The following is a 13,589-nucleotide window of genomic DNA, read 5'->3' as shown; positions in this document are numbered from 1 at the left end:
TAGTTTCAAAGGTTGTATTTTAAGATGAAGAATAATTTAAGAAGATTAGTGAGCATCCTTCATTAATCTGGAGCTATTTTAGTAATAATAAAGGCCAACTTGTTTTCATCTTAGACCAGTAATATGTCAGTTTTATTTATAGGTGATATCTAATCAATTTTTATTTAGCTTGTATAGGGTGATTCTCAAGTAGATAATGTTAATTCCTAGAATAGAGGAAACCACTTGTTACCTAAGTATAAAATATTTTAGTATCTTTTAAAAAATTTACCATACTAGTTGACACAATGTTTCTCTAAATCTGTGTATATGTATATATAAATACAGAAGATAAATATATAGATTATATTATATAAATAGATAAATGTAAAATCACCTTGGTATTTTGATATGTAAAATGAGTCTGATTATAATTAGTCCACTAAATGTACAACCTGCTACAAAATGAGTGATAATGTGACCCTAATTTCTGTGTTTAAATATTGGGATGATTTGAAGTAAGGTATAATCATGTATGAACATATTCCTGGAGTCTGACATGAGCATCATGAACTTGTTAATTTTATTCCTTCATGGTTTACATAAGTGTCTGACAAATTTAATGGGAAGCAGAGCTTTATTTTTTTCATTATCAGCTAGAGAACAAAAGCATTGACATCTGAATTGAATACTGGAATCTCCTGTGTGTGTGTGTGTGTGTGTGTGTGTGTTTACTAAGATTCATGCCACTCAAAGTGTGACCCGTGGACTGGACTTCTTCATGAACTGTGTGGTGCTGGTCTACAATATGCTAAGAATAGAAATAGAGTGTTCTGAAACTTTAGGGCAATCGGAAAGAGTAATTTTAGGTCTGTTGAACCTAATAATACAAATTTGGGCTTGCATATTTGTGTTTTGTTTTTCGTCTCATTTGTCTAAGAATTCACTTTTATATAGTCTATAAAAGTATCAGCCTGTGATGGATTTGGAGTTAAAAAGACAAACAAACTAATGCCACAGATGGTTTAGAAGCATTGGCGAGGAACCTACATCATGGTGACAGAAAGTGGTATAACTTCTGGTATTCTATAGGCGTGAATTTTGACATGGAGCACTGTGGCTTCTATTGCACTGAGCTTTTAAAATTCATGTCCCCTAACCTTTAAGCCGTATCCCCTAACCTTTCCAATACAACTATTCTATTTAACTGTGACTTTTGATCCACTTATTTTCTAGATTGATTCACACAAAGTAATTCTTTGGATTTATTCATTTGTTCAGCCATCATTTATGGAGGAACTACTTTGTGCCTGACACTATTCCAAACACTGAAAATTCAGCAGTAACAAAACAATTTTTGATTTATTTTAGTTAATATGAAAATAACTCAAATATACAAATATATTTGTGTATATACAAAGGCGTGGATGCACACACACACACACACACAAACACCAACTGTCAGATGATAGATTGTTTCCACCTGTCATTTAGTTCTACTTGGACTACTAATGCATGCATTCGTTCTCCCTATGAATGTTAACATCACTAGTGGTGTGGTTTTGAGCTGATGAAAGTAAGTCCCAGGTAACAAATGTAGGTGACCTCCCTTAGGACCAATGATGCCTGAGGATTGCATTCCCAGTTTGGTGATGACAGTGGGTTGAGAGGAGCCTCAGACAGTGGAAGAACCTTGGAATTCACTGCCCCGTATCACTGTTTCCTCTAGGGATATCATTAAAGAGAGAGTTCCATTTGTGTGCTTCTTTGGTTCAGCAGGAGGGACCATGATGTGATCTGCTGGACGATGTTTCAGTTCTGCGAGTCTAGGACGGATCAGGAAGGTGTTAAGCCTCTGAAATTAGGACAGTGTTTTGTGCAGATGCTCTTTTCCGGGTTGAGGTTCCCTTGCTTTCATCAGGTTCTACCAGTGGTTCATGACCCTCAAAGTCAAAGAATCATTGGTGTACAGCGGCCAAAAGAGCCTTCTGCAGTTTGGCCCCCGTTACTCAATCTGGCTTTCCCCTTTGTGCTTCCCTGCTGCATTTGGGCTGGCCTCCTCACTCTTGCCCAGTGTGCTGCACAGGAGCCCACCTGGGTATGTGCTTCCTGGAAAGCTCAGCCTGCGACCATGCACAGAGCTCATTGCCTCACCTCCTTCAAGGCTTTGCTCAGATATCACCCTCTAGGCCTACCCTGACTACCATGTTTAAAATTGCATTCCTCTCCTGGCCCCCAAATCCTGGCCCTTTGGTTGCTTCTTGTTCTGCCTTATTTTTAACCCTGGCACTTGCTACCTTTAACATTTTCTGTAGCTTAGTTATTTGGTTTATCAGGTTTATCATTCATATTTCCCTCCCCATCCCGATGCTTCATCAAAGTGGAGATGTTTGTCTCTTTGCTCACTGCCATATCCCCCACACTTTGCTCACTGCCGTATCCCCCACACTTTGAACCTGTCTGGTGCATAATGGGTGCTCAGTAAATGAAAAGGGCGTTCCATAAATGAATGAACGGATATGATATCTGACTCTCCCTTTCAGTGTGCACAACATGGAACTTAAATTCAGCTGGTTGCTCCGTGTATACTGCATCCCTTTGGTTATGGTTTCATGAATCTCATGTCTTATGTTGCCATAAATTAGCTGTTAATGTATCCCTGTATTTTCTTTTCAGATTACAAATATTCCCATTAGTCATTTTCATCTTTTTCTTATTGATTTTTGCTGTTTCATCTTGCTTCACCCTAGACCCTCGAAGTGTTTGTGAATAAGATCTTAGGCAAGTTAGCTGACTTCTCCACCCCTCAGTTTCCTCATCTTGTTAAATAGGGATAACGATAAACAACCTTGCAGGGTTGCTCTGAGGCTGAAACAAGATGATGTGTGTCAAGCAGTTAGCACGGTGCCATACTTAAATATTGATTGCAGTAATGCTGATGAAGAGGTAAGTATCTTAAGGCTCAGCGTAATGTCTGGCACATGATGGGCACGGAGTAAATGGCAGCCGTTAACAATTAATTATGTCCCCCCCATTATTATCATCACTAATGATATGGTCTGGACAATCAACATGGAGTAGGGCACTAGCAGAAAATTCTCGATAGGGTTAAGGGTTGACTTTCTTGCCCTCTTTTCTGTTCCTTTTTCTTTCCTTTTCCATGCAAAGGAAGACCTTTCAGGTTTAAAATCTGTTATTTGCTGTGTGCTGTGATATTGGTTGTCACTGTCATAGTAATACTGTATCTTTTGCAATTATTCGTTTGACTAGATAGCAGTAGGTAACTTATCTGGATCCTCAAGACGTATTTCTATATATGGATTTCACAACAATCTTGATTTCTGGCAAGAGTTTCATTTTTGTGGAGGGCATTTCAAGGAGCTGCCTTGTAAATTTCTGAATGCTTGGGTTGTTTGCTTTGTTTCATATACCCCTTGGTGCCAGTTAAGTAAAATTCCCCAGATTTGAATCTTACAGTTAATCAATCAGCAAATACTTATTAAGTATATCCATGGAAGATTATTTGAAGAGCAGAATGACACAGTGAAAGGTGAGCTTTAGAAAGATTAATCTGAGGGTTGTGTGCCTAATTGGTAGAAGACTCTGGTGAGCAGAGAAGGGAGAGTTTGTTGTGGGAGTCCACAAGAACCAATGGTGGAACAGTGCCTGAGGGAGTGGGAGCTGGGGTGGTACACAGGGTGTACGCGTGCTCAGCTTCCCTAGGTACAGCCAGCCAGTCTCCCGGAGTCGGTAGCCCAGTTTACACTTTCATCCACAATGCTCAGCATTTTGGCTGCTCTCTGGTCTTTCCAGCACTTGGTTACTACTGCTGCATAATGAATCACGGTCAAACTTAGTGAGTGAATACAATATATATCGTTTTGTTCACTCTCATGGTTTCTGTGGGTCAGGCATTCTGGAGTGCTGGGCTGGACAATTCTGGCTCAGAATCTCTCAGGAGGTTGTAGACAGATGATGGCTGCCAGACCATCAGAAGGAGGAAGCCATTGGTGGTCAATTTATACCCCCACTTAACATCTTTCTCTGTCTCAAGGGAAAGGACTGGGATAGGGTGAGGCCAAAGAGGCCTCTTTCTCAGGATGCAAAGTGAAGCAGGCACTTTTTCTCAGGGTTATGCAGGTTCTGGCCTTGCCAAAGAATTGAACATCTACTATGTGCTAGGCCTCGGGCAAGATCCTCTACATTTATATGAGGTAGCTTACTCCCTTTAACGTGAGGTTTTTTTCAGGGTTAACTTCCCAGATAGGCCTTTCTTTACCATCCTATCTTCATGCTTTCCTGTTGTATTTTCATCTTATTACCCAGTGGATCACTTTCATAGCTTATTGTTTTCCTATGACACTGTAAGCAGTTGTTTCCCTGTTTACACCGTATATTGTTGTTTGCCTAGTTACACTGTGTATGGTTGTTTGCCTAGTTACAGTGTATGTGTTTTTTTGCCTGGTTACACCATATATAGTTGTTTTCCTATTTGTACTGAATGTGGTTATTTCCCTATTTACACTGTATGTGTTTTTTTGCCTAGTTACACTGTATGTAGTTTGTCTAGTTACACTGTATGTGATTGTTTCCTTATGTACACTATATGTAGTTATTTGCCTATTTATACTATATGTGATTATTTGCCTAGTTGTACTCTTTGCCTAGTTACACTGTATGTGATTATACACCTGGTTAGACTGAATGTAGTTGTTTCTCTGTTCACATTGTATGTGATTGTTTTTCTATTTACACTGTATGTGGTTGTTTCCCTGTTTACACCGTATGTTATTGCTTTCCTGTTCACACTGTATGTGGTTGCTTTCCTGTTCACACTGTATGTGGTTGCTTTTCTATTTACACTGTGTGTTATTGTTTTTCTGTTTACACTATAGGTGGTTGTTTCCCTGTTTACACTGTATGTGGTTGTTTCTCTGTTCACACTGTATGTGGTTATTTTCCTATTTACACTGTATGTGGGTGCTTCCCTGTTTACACTGTATGTGCTTGTTTCTCTGTTTACACTATATGTGATTGTTTTTCTATGTACACTGTATGTGGTTGCTTCCCTGTTTATACTGTATGTAGTTGTTTGCCTATTTATTGCCTGTCCACCTGCATTCCCTCAGCCTCTATTACTGAAGGTCTGTGACAGCAATAGCCATGCCTCTTTCATGCACTACTGTGCACCCAGTAGCATTGCCGGATTAAATATGGATACTCAGTGAAATTTGAATTGTGACTCAAAACAAATATTACTTTCATTTTACTAATTTATTTTGTAAAGTGACACATTATAATTGTACATATTTATGGGTATAATTTGATATTTTGATACATGTATATGTTGCATAATGATCAAATCATCATAGTTAATATATCTGTCACCTCATGCATATGTCATTTCTTTGTGGTGAAAGCATTCAAAAATCTCTTTTCTAGCTGTTTTGTAAAATACCTTACTTTTAACTACAGTCACCATACTGTACAATAGAGCATCAGAAGTTATTCCTCCTATCTAATTGTAACTTTGTATCCGTTAACTAACCTGTCCCCATCCTTTCCTCACCCATCCCCTTCCCAGTTTCTGGTAACTACTGTTCTATTTTCTACTTTTATGATGTCATCTTTTTTTTCCCCTTAGATTTCACATTTGAGTAACATCATAAGATATTTGTCTTTCTGTGTATGGCTTATTTCCCTTAACATGATAGCCTCCAGTTTCATCCATGTTGCTTCAAATGACAGGAGTTCATTCTTTTTTATGGCTGATTGATATTCCGTTCTATATATATATACTATATTTTCTTTATCCATTCATCTGTTGTTGGACACTTAGGTTGATTACATATCTTGGCTATTGTAAAAAGTGCTGCAGTAAACATGGGAGTGCAGATATCTCTTTGGCGTACTGATTTCATTTCCTTTGGATATATATCCAATAGAATGGTTGCTGGATTATATGTTAGTTCTATTTTTAATTTTTTGAGGAGCCTTCATACTGTTTTCCAAAATGACTGTACTAATTTACAATCTCTCTAACAGTGTGTAAGTGTTCCTTTTTCTCTACATCTTCACTAATACTTGTTTTCTTTTGTTTTTTTGATAGTGGTCATTCTAACTGGAGTGAGGTGGTATCTCCTTGCAGTTTTGATTTGCATTTGCCTGATGATTAGTGATGTTGAGTATTTTTTCGTATCCGTTGCCGTGTGTATATTTTCTTTTGAAAAGTGTCTGTTAAGCTTGGTCTTTTGCCATTTTTTTTTTTTTTTGCAAAGTCTCACTCTGTCACCTAGGCTGGAGTGTGATGGTACAATCATGGCTTACTGCAGTCTTGACCCCCTGCCTCAAGCCATCATCCCATTTCAGTCTCCCAAGTAGCTGGGACTATAGGAGCATGCCACCACGCCTGGCTAATTTTTGTAGTTTTTGTAGAGACCGGGTTTTGCCATGTTGCCGAGACTAGTCTCAAACACCAGGACTTAAGCAATCCACCTGCCTCAGCTTCCCAAAGTGCTGGGATTGCAGGCATGCACCCAGCTTCTATTTTTTTAATTGAGTTATTTGGTTGGTTGGTTGGTTGCTGTTAAGTTCCTTAGCTATTCTGGATATTAACTCCTTGTCAGATGTTTAGTTTGCAATTTTTTTCTCCCATTTGGTAGGTTGTCTCTTCACTCTGTTAATGATCTTTTGCAAAGCTTTTTAGTTTGCTATAATCCCATTTGTCTGTTTTTGCTTTTGTTGCCTGTGTTTTAAGGCCTTATTTTAAAAATCCTTGCCAAGCCCAGTGTTGTGAAGCATTTTGCCTGTGTTTTCTTCTAGTAGAGTCATAGCTTTAGGCTTTACCTTAAATCTTTATTTCATTTTAAGTTGATTTTTGTATATGTTGAGAGGTAGGGGTCTAGTCTCATTCTTCTGCGTATGAATATCTGATTTTCTCAACACCATGTATTAAGGAGACTGTCCTTTTCCCATTGAGTGTTTTTGGCACATTTGTAATAATTCGTTTGGCTGTAGGTGTGATAATTTATTTCTGGGTTCTCTATGCTGTTTCATTGGTCTTTGTGTTTTGTTTTTATGCCAGTACCATGCTGTTTTGATTACTATAATTTTGTAGTATATTTTGAAGTCAGATAGTGTGATGCTTCTTTCTTCTTTTTGCTCAGAATTGCTTTAGCTATTCTGGTGTTCTTGTGGTCTCATATGAATTTTAGGATTTTTTTCTATTTCTATGAAGAATGTCATTGGTATTTTGATAGGAATTGTAATAAAGCTATAGATTGGTTTGGATAGGATGGCCATTTTAGCAATATTAATTCTTTCAGTTCATGGACATGGAATATGTTTTCATTTGTTTGTGTCTTCTTCAATTTATTTCTTCCTTGTTTTATAGTTTTCATTGTAGAGATCTTTTACCCTGGTGGTTATGTTTATTCCTATATAGCTTATTTCTTCGTAGCTATTGTAAATGGAATTATCTTCTTGATTTATTTTTCAGGTAGATTACTATTAGCATATAGAAATACTACTGATTTTTTAATGTTAATTTTTGTATCCTGCAAGATTATTGAGCAAATAATATTCTAGTATAAGTATATCCCAAATGTAAGATATGTTTATACTGAAAAATTATTTGTGGTTTTCCTGAAACTCAAATTTAATCAGATTTCTGGTAGGTTTAAATGCTAAATCCAACAACCCTAGTACCTGGTGTTAAGTAGGGTGTGTAGCATATTGTAGGAGCTCAATAAATATTTGAATGAACAAGCAAGTGAATACAATGAAAGAACACATTTCTTTCTCTTGAACAATTTTACAAAGTGGATCTTATTATTTTATAGATATGATGAGCAAATAATTCAATAAGCTTGTCTGTGGGTCCAGAGTCAGTTAGGACAGGGTAGGATAACAGTCAAATTTTGAAACTGCTCTTTTCAGCTTTTCAGTACATTGTGCTGTCTTGCTTTGTTAAATGAAATTTCTTCCTTGTAGCAGTCAGATTTTTTGGTTGTATCAACAGAAAACTGAACTCTCCTTAGTTTAAGCATAAAGAGAGGTTATTAAAGGATTTTTAGGAGCTCTGGGTCCCTGGAGGACAGAGAAACAAACCAGAGGCTGACTGGGCAGAACTGATTCCCCCAGCATGTTGTAGAACTGATCCAATGGAAATATTGATGTTGCCCTCACTGGGCACAGATACTGCAGCCTGCACTATTGACATCCCCAATGTGGACCACTAGACCACACAGCCAAGCCCCTGACCCTTAGGGCTTCCAGATGTAACTGCATCTTTCCTTACCAGTGTACATACAGCTTCACACTATTTGCCCTAGGTATATCTGATTGAGAACCTGAAGGCATATGTCTTCATGCTAGCTACAAGAGAGTCTGGAAAAGTGAACCTTTGGCTTCTAAAGTCAAAGCTCTCTCCATCTCCCTCTACATTCATTAGAAGGGGAATTTTTCAAGCACAGGAAGTATCTTAAAAGGTGCTGGGCAGCCTAAAAGATAATGTGTCCACTTGACACTGCCTTTGAGCTTCAGTAGCACAATACCTTCTGATTTTTTAAGACAGGTATTACTTTCTACCTTGTTTGAAAACAGGAGTAGTGTTTGCTTTAATTTTTTAGTGTGCCTACAGAGTACTGAGCCTGTACTCTCAAGAGGCACTCAATATATGACTGAATAAAAGCTGAATTATCTGTCTAGTAGGATTTGATAGGCGACTTAAATTCTATTCATGTGTATTTAAAAAATTTCCAATCATGAACATTTATAATAAAAATAGTTAAAGTTTCCAAAACTTGATCTAACTGGGAGAAAAATAATAGGTCTGAAATATCTTCAAATCTGAAATCCAAAATTTCCTGAATGTCGAAGGATTTTTTTTTTTTTCTGATACCTCATTGGCATAATTACCTGACCTGAAGTGACACAAGGCTATTTATAGTCTTTATTATTCCACTTAATTGAATATTCATATGTTTCCTGGCAGAAATGTTAATGTACTTGATTACAAGCTGTTGCCCTGATCTCATTAGAGATACTATACTGTATAAGACCTCTATTATCTCTATAAAATCTGGAAAACTCTGATGTTCAAGACTCATCAGTCCCCAAGGGTTTTTTGAAGTGTGCATGCATGTGTGTATGTGTGTATACACACTTGCATACTATGTACATAGAACGTTCTGGAAAGGTGCATTCAAATTGCCAGCAGTGATTTTATCTTACAGAATGGATTAGATGGGGAGATAGGAATGAATTTATGTTTAATATTCTTTAGCATTTCTAATTATTATTATTTTAAAAATTGTCTTTTTAAATGAAAGAAGATACAGTAGAATTGAATGGAAATGTTCTTGTACTTAGGAAAATAGTGGTAATATTAATTTTAAAAGATGGTTTGTCAAGTAGGCTATGCGTTTCACATTAGTTCAACATTGCAACTGATAAAGACTCAGAAAAAGTTATACACAGAATCGGCGGCCTCCTGCCTTTTGGACAATATGTGCGTGCCCTGGTGGCAGGGAATTTACATCAGCAAAAGCACTAATTTTACTAAAAAAAAAAATTGAGGCACACAAAAATGTGATGAGTAAATGAAACAACTGTTATAAGTGATGGATTTGGCGTGTTTTACAAAGTCTGAATGATTACTCATCCACTGTACGTTTGCAGAAGTTCTTTAACAAAAGCCAGACGCATACGTAGTGGCAGGGGTTAGTAGGTGGATGTGAGGATTAGGCCCTGTGAGTTTCTGGCGCATTGGTTGGTAACTGTTTTTTGGCTTGTCAACAGGCTATTTTTCTGAGTCAGCCTATAGGATGGCTTCCAGGGGTAAGTCTATTTTGCTTTTCTGATTTTAAAATATAAAGTGGTAATGGAGATCTGACGAGTTGCTCTCTGCATTCGATTCTGTAAATCAGTATTTCTTGCATTTCTTCTGTAAGAAAGACGTTGGTCACATTTCAGCGTATTCTGGTGTTCCTGCTGTTGATTTTTATAGCTTTGCCTCACCTCCCCCTAATTTTAAAAGTCAAATGCCCAAGTGCTGAAAGAATTTGCAAGGGGAATTGCAAAGGTCGTGTGTAAGTTCTGTGGCTGAAGTGTGGGGAGCAGTATGATTGAGCTGCAGCCTTTCATGACCCTTTCTTTTCAAGAGGAGTTTTCCAATAAATTAGTGTAGCACACTTTATGTGCTTGTTTATGACCTTAAAAAAGGTTTAGATTTTGCTGAGTGGCCATTACTGATGCTTTAGGATATGTAATAATGGTTTCAACCTGCACATTTTTTCATTTTTTCATTTTTGTACTGAAAGAGTGTCATGCATCAGTCAATGTGAAGTTCATTTTTTTTTTTTTTCCTTTAAAGAGACTTGGGAGAATGTTAGACATGAGAATAAGTCGCTGGATTCTAACTCCAGAGAATGTTGGTTCTCGAATAAAAAAGTGAAGATTCTCCTAGCTCTTACAAGTGAGCTTTGTAGGAATCGCTGATGAAATGATAAAAACACTGCTTTTCCCACTGGAAGTTAAATGCCCCTTTTCATTAACTATAGTACAAGGAACCAAATCATGTGAATTTCTTTTTTCTTTTTTTTTTTTTTTAAAGTTTAACCGTAATTACTTTTTAAAGGCAGTGTTCATTTTGTGGCTACTTTTTTTTTTTTTCTTCCGGTGCCTAGCATAGTTGAGGATTTTATCTTCTTGTCTATTTTAGGATACTGTAATGAATAATGGAGTTCTGAGGTGCTCTTTCAAAGGAAGAGCTCAGTTGCATCCTCCCAGCCATTGGCTGGTTGAGCCGTCCTACCCACTTCGCTTCTGCTCATGGAGGCCACCATGAGGGGCTGGGGCATGTCAGTGGCCCACAGCTATTCTGAATGGTAGTTATATCTATGTGGGGGGTCAGAAGGGAACTGACTTTTCATTCATTAATGTTCAGTACCTACGAAAGAAATTGATATTTAAAAAACAAACAAACAAAAAAACATGTAAGGGAATTTCAGTTAATTTTTTGAAAAATGAAAACATTCACATTAGGATCTTTAAAAATGAAAGCACTTATGTTCTTAGTGCTGTGGCTCCGTCACATATAAATACTTGCACCCCATCCCCCTCCCCCCACAGCCTTCCTCCCCAAGTCTGAAGGCCTGTGCTAAGGGCTGTGTGAAGTAGGAGGTTAATGTGGCCTCTTTTTCTGGGACACCAGTAATTCTTGAATATTTTGGGTAAGGGTACAAAAGTATCCCATTTCAACTGATCAGTAATTTAGGGGCTTTTAAATGCTGATGTAAGCAAGGGTATATTATGGAATGGAATGTGAGATAATATATGATACTGTTAAGAGACGTCTCTGTTGCCAAGGGTGAGTCCAGACTACACTCCTAGACCTTACTTCTGGTCCTCCTTGCAAGGGTGGTCCTCTGTCCTCTGCTGTGAAATCTTCTTTGGTAGAAATGTGATGGAGTTTGCTTTCACCCCTTCTCAAAAGGCTGTGCCAGGAACACTTCTGTGGGCACAATAAGGTGAACCACTGTGAGGTTTGAGAAAATTTATTGCCTGGGGTGAGCTGGAACACTTAATCCATCGTGTCACATATACACAGAGGTCTTTGAAAGGGACAGGAATCTTGATGGAAGGCTCAGCTACCATCCAGAAATGGTTAGAATAAAAAGGCAATTGTTTCTTTCAATGAGAGAAAGGGAAGAATAAAATGTGGTGGAGATTGGCACCTCTTCTGCCATTCTTTAACCTCCGTAATGACTTACCAAAGAGCTTTTTTTTTTTTTAAAAAAAAAAGAGATAGGAAAATTAATTATCAATGATTTCAGAGCAGATTATTATGTATGTGAATTATCCAGCCTCTTCAGATTTTGTCCTGTTGTTATCATTTGTCAGTATTTCTCAACATGTCATGGAAAGGTGATTCAGGATGAAACCCAAAACCATTTTTGTTTTTGGTTTTTTTTTTGAAACACAGTCTCACTCTGTTGCCTAGGCTGGAGTGCAGTGCCATGATCTCAGCTCACTGCAACCTCTGCCTTCTAGGTTCAAGCAATTCTCATGCCTCACCCTTCCAAGTAGCTGGAATTACAGGTACATGCCACCACGCCCGGCTAAGTTTTGCATTTTTAGTAGAGATGGGGTTTCACTATGTTGGCTAGGCTGGTCTTGAACTCCTGGTCTCAAGGGATCCACCCACCTTGGCCTCCCAAAGTACTGGAATTACAGGTGTGAGCCACCACAGGCCCCTAAACTGCTTTTTATTTCTAGTTGTGTGTTGCCAGTTCAGAAACTTAATTAAGCTTATGGAATGACAGACGTATTTTACCTTTTGTAGATGAGAATACATTCAAGACTGGGCTTAAGTACATATATCTTCGATATAATTTATTAAACCCTTAAATCCATATTCACACATGCAAAATAATCAGATCTTAAAATAACTATTGGAAGAAAGAAGAGGGAAAAATAGTAGGCAATCTTCACGACACTTTAATGTGTATGTTTATTGCTTAAAGTGTTCAAACACAGCTTCGTTTTGTATGATTAATTTTGGTGGTACAATATTTGAAAAGGTGATGGATAAAAAGTACAGGATGCAATTTTTGAAGCTGTAATTTGCAGGAGACTAATAATACAAGTCCATTTTCTTTTCTGAGTGTGCTATTTATACAATTGATATTTTTAACAAATCTTAAAACTGGAATGAAAATAGTAATTCATCTTAAGGGTAAGAAAGGTTGCAGCTGTGCCAAATTTGGAAACTTTAATAAGTCCTCTTGGTGGTTAAGCACCAAGTATGGAATATTCTAATTTGTGTGTCACAGAGCACAGTGCTCAGCAGAAAGCATGCACTATCTTAAATTAATGTTAATTAATTAATGTTCAATGATTGAGTCAATTTGGCAGTACTTCTTTTCGTCTCTGAAAAGAAAGCATATTTAATTTAGAAGTGGCAGGTCAATTTTAAAGCCAAGCTATGATAAGTAGGTCAAGTGAAATTGTGCACAGAGCAGGGATAGTGGCGTTATATGTACAAAGAAAAAAGACTGAAGGGAAAAGCATCAAAATGTTTACCTGTGAAGATGATAAATAATTTGTTTTTTATACATTTTTATTTGCCTTTAGTTTTCCACAGTGAGCGAATACATTCTTCAAAGCATAATACTTTCACAACGTATGTTAAGCTTTAAATACCTCTTTGTTAAATCTCCAATTGATGAATTAATAGTAAACATGATACATATCATATATGATGTGAGTGGTCTCGTCTGTAGTTGGGCAGCATAGAAGCTTTGAGTGGAACTTACATTCTAGCAAAATTCATTTTTTCAAATAAGATTTTGTGTAAAATCCCAGTTAGTCAGTTCTGCTATAACACAACATATGTGTTTCTAAAAAATCATCAGGCTACTGCAAAATCATGCAGTAGACAACACACAATGTATAGGAAAAATGGGGCTAGAAGCACAATGCTAAAAAATTTCATCAGTGACATCTTAAAAAAGAAAAGATAGGAAGCTAATAAACACAGTAGACGGATTTACACCCTTTAAATGTTTAAGCAATACATCAATATGACAACAAACTTGCTACTTTGC

General features: G+C 37.3%; 1 protein-coding gene across 7 annotated transcripts in view; it reads left to right on the top strand.

Moving 5' to 3' along the window:
• The window catches only part of MITF (melanogenesis associated transcription factor), a 224,450-nt gene that overhangs the window by 90,039 nt on the left and 120,822 nt on the right, over positions 1-13,589 (top strand). The window contains exon 2 of one of the 7 annotated variants that reach the window (XM_025376103.1): positions 9,781-9,819. The exons of the other annotated variants lie outside the window; for them this stretch is intronic. The gene's annotated coding sequence lies outside the window, so the exon portion shown is untranslated. The remainder of the gene's footprint in view (positions 1-9,780; positions 9,820-13,589) is intronic. 7 annotated transcript variants of the gene reach the window in all.

The sequence above is a fragment of the Theropithecus gelada genome, chromosome 2 (assembly GCF_003255815.1).
Source record: "Theropithecus gelada isolate Dixy chromosome 2, Tgel_1.0, whole genome shotgun sequence".
Taxonomy (NCBI): Eukaryota; Metazoa; Chordata; class Mammalia; order Primates; family Cercopithecidae; genus Theropithecus; species Theropithecus gelada.
Note: the sequence above shows the minus strand (reverse complement) of the source record. Positions and strands in the feature narration are given on the sequence as shown.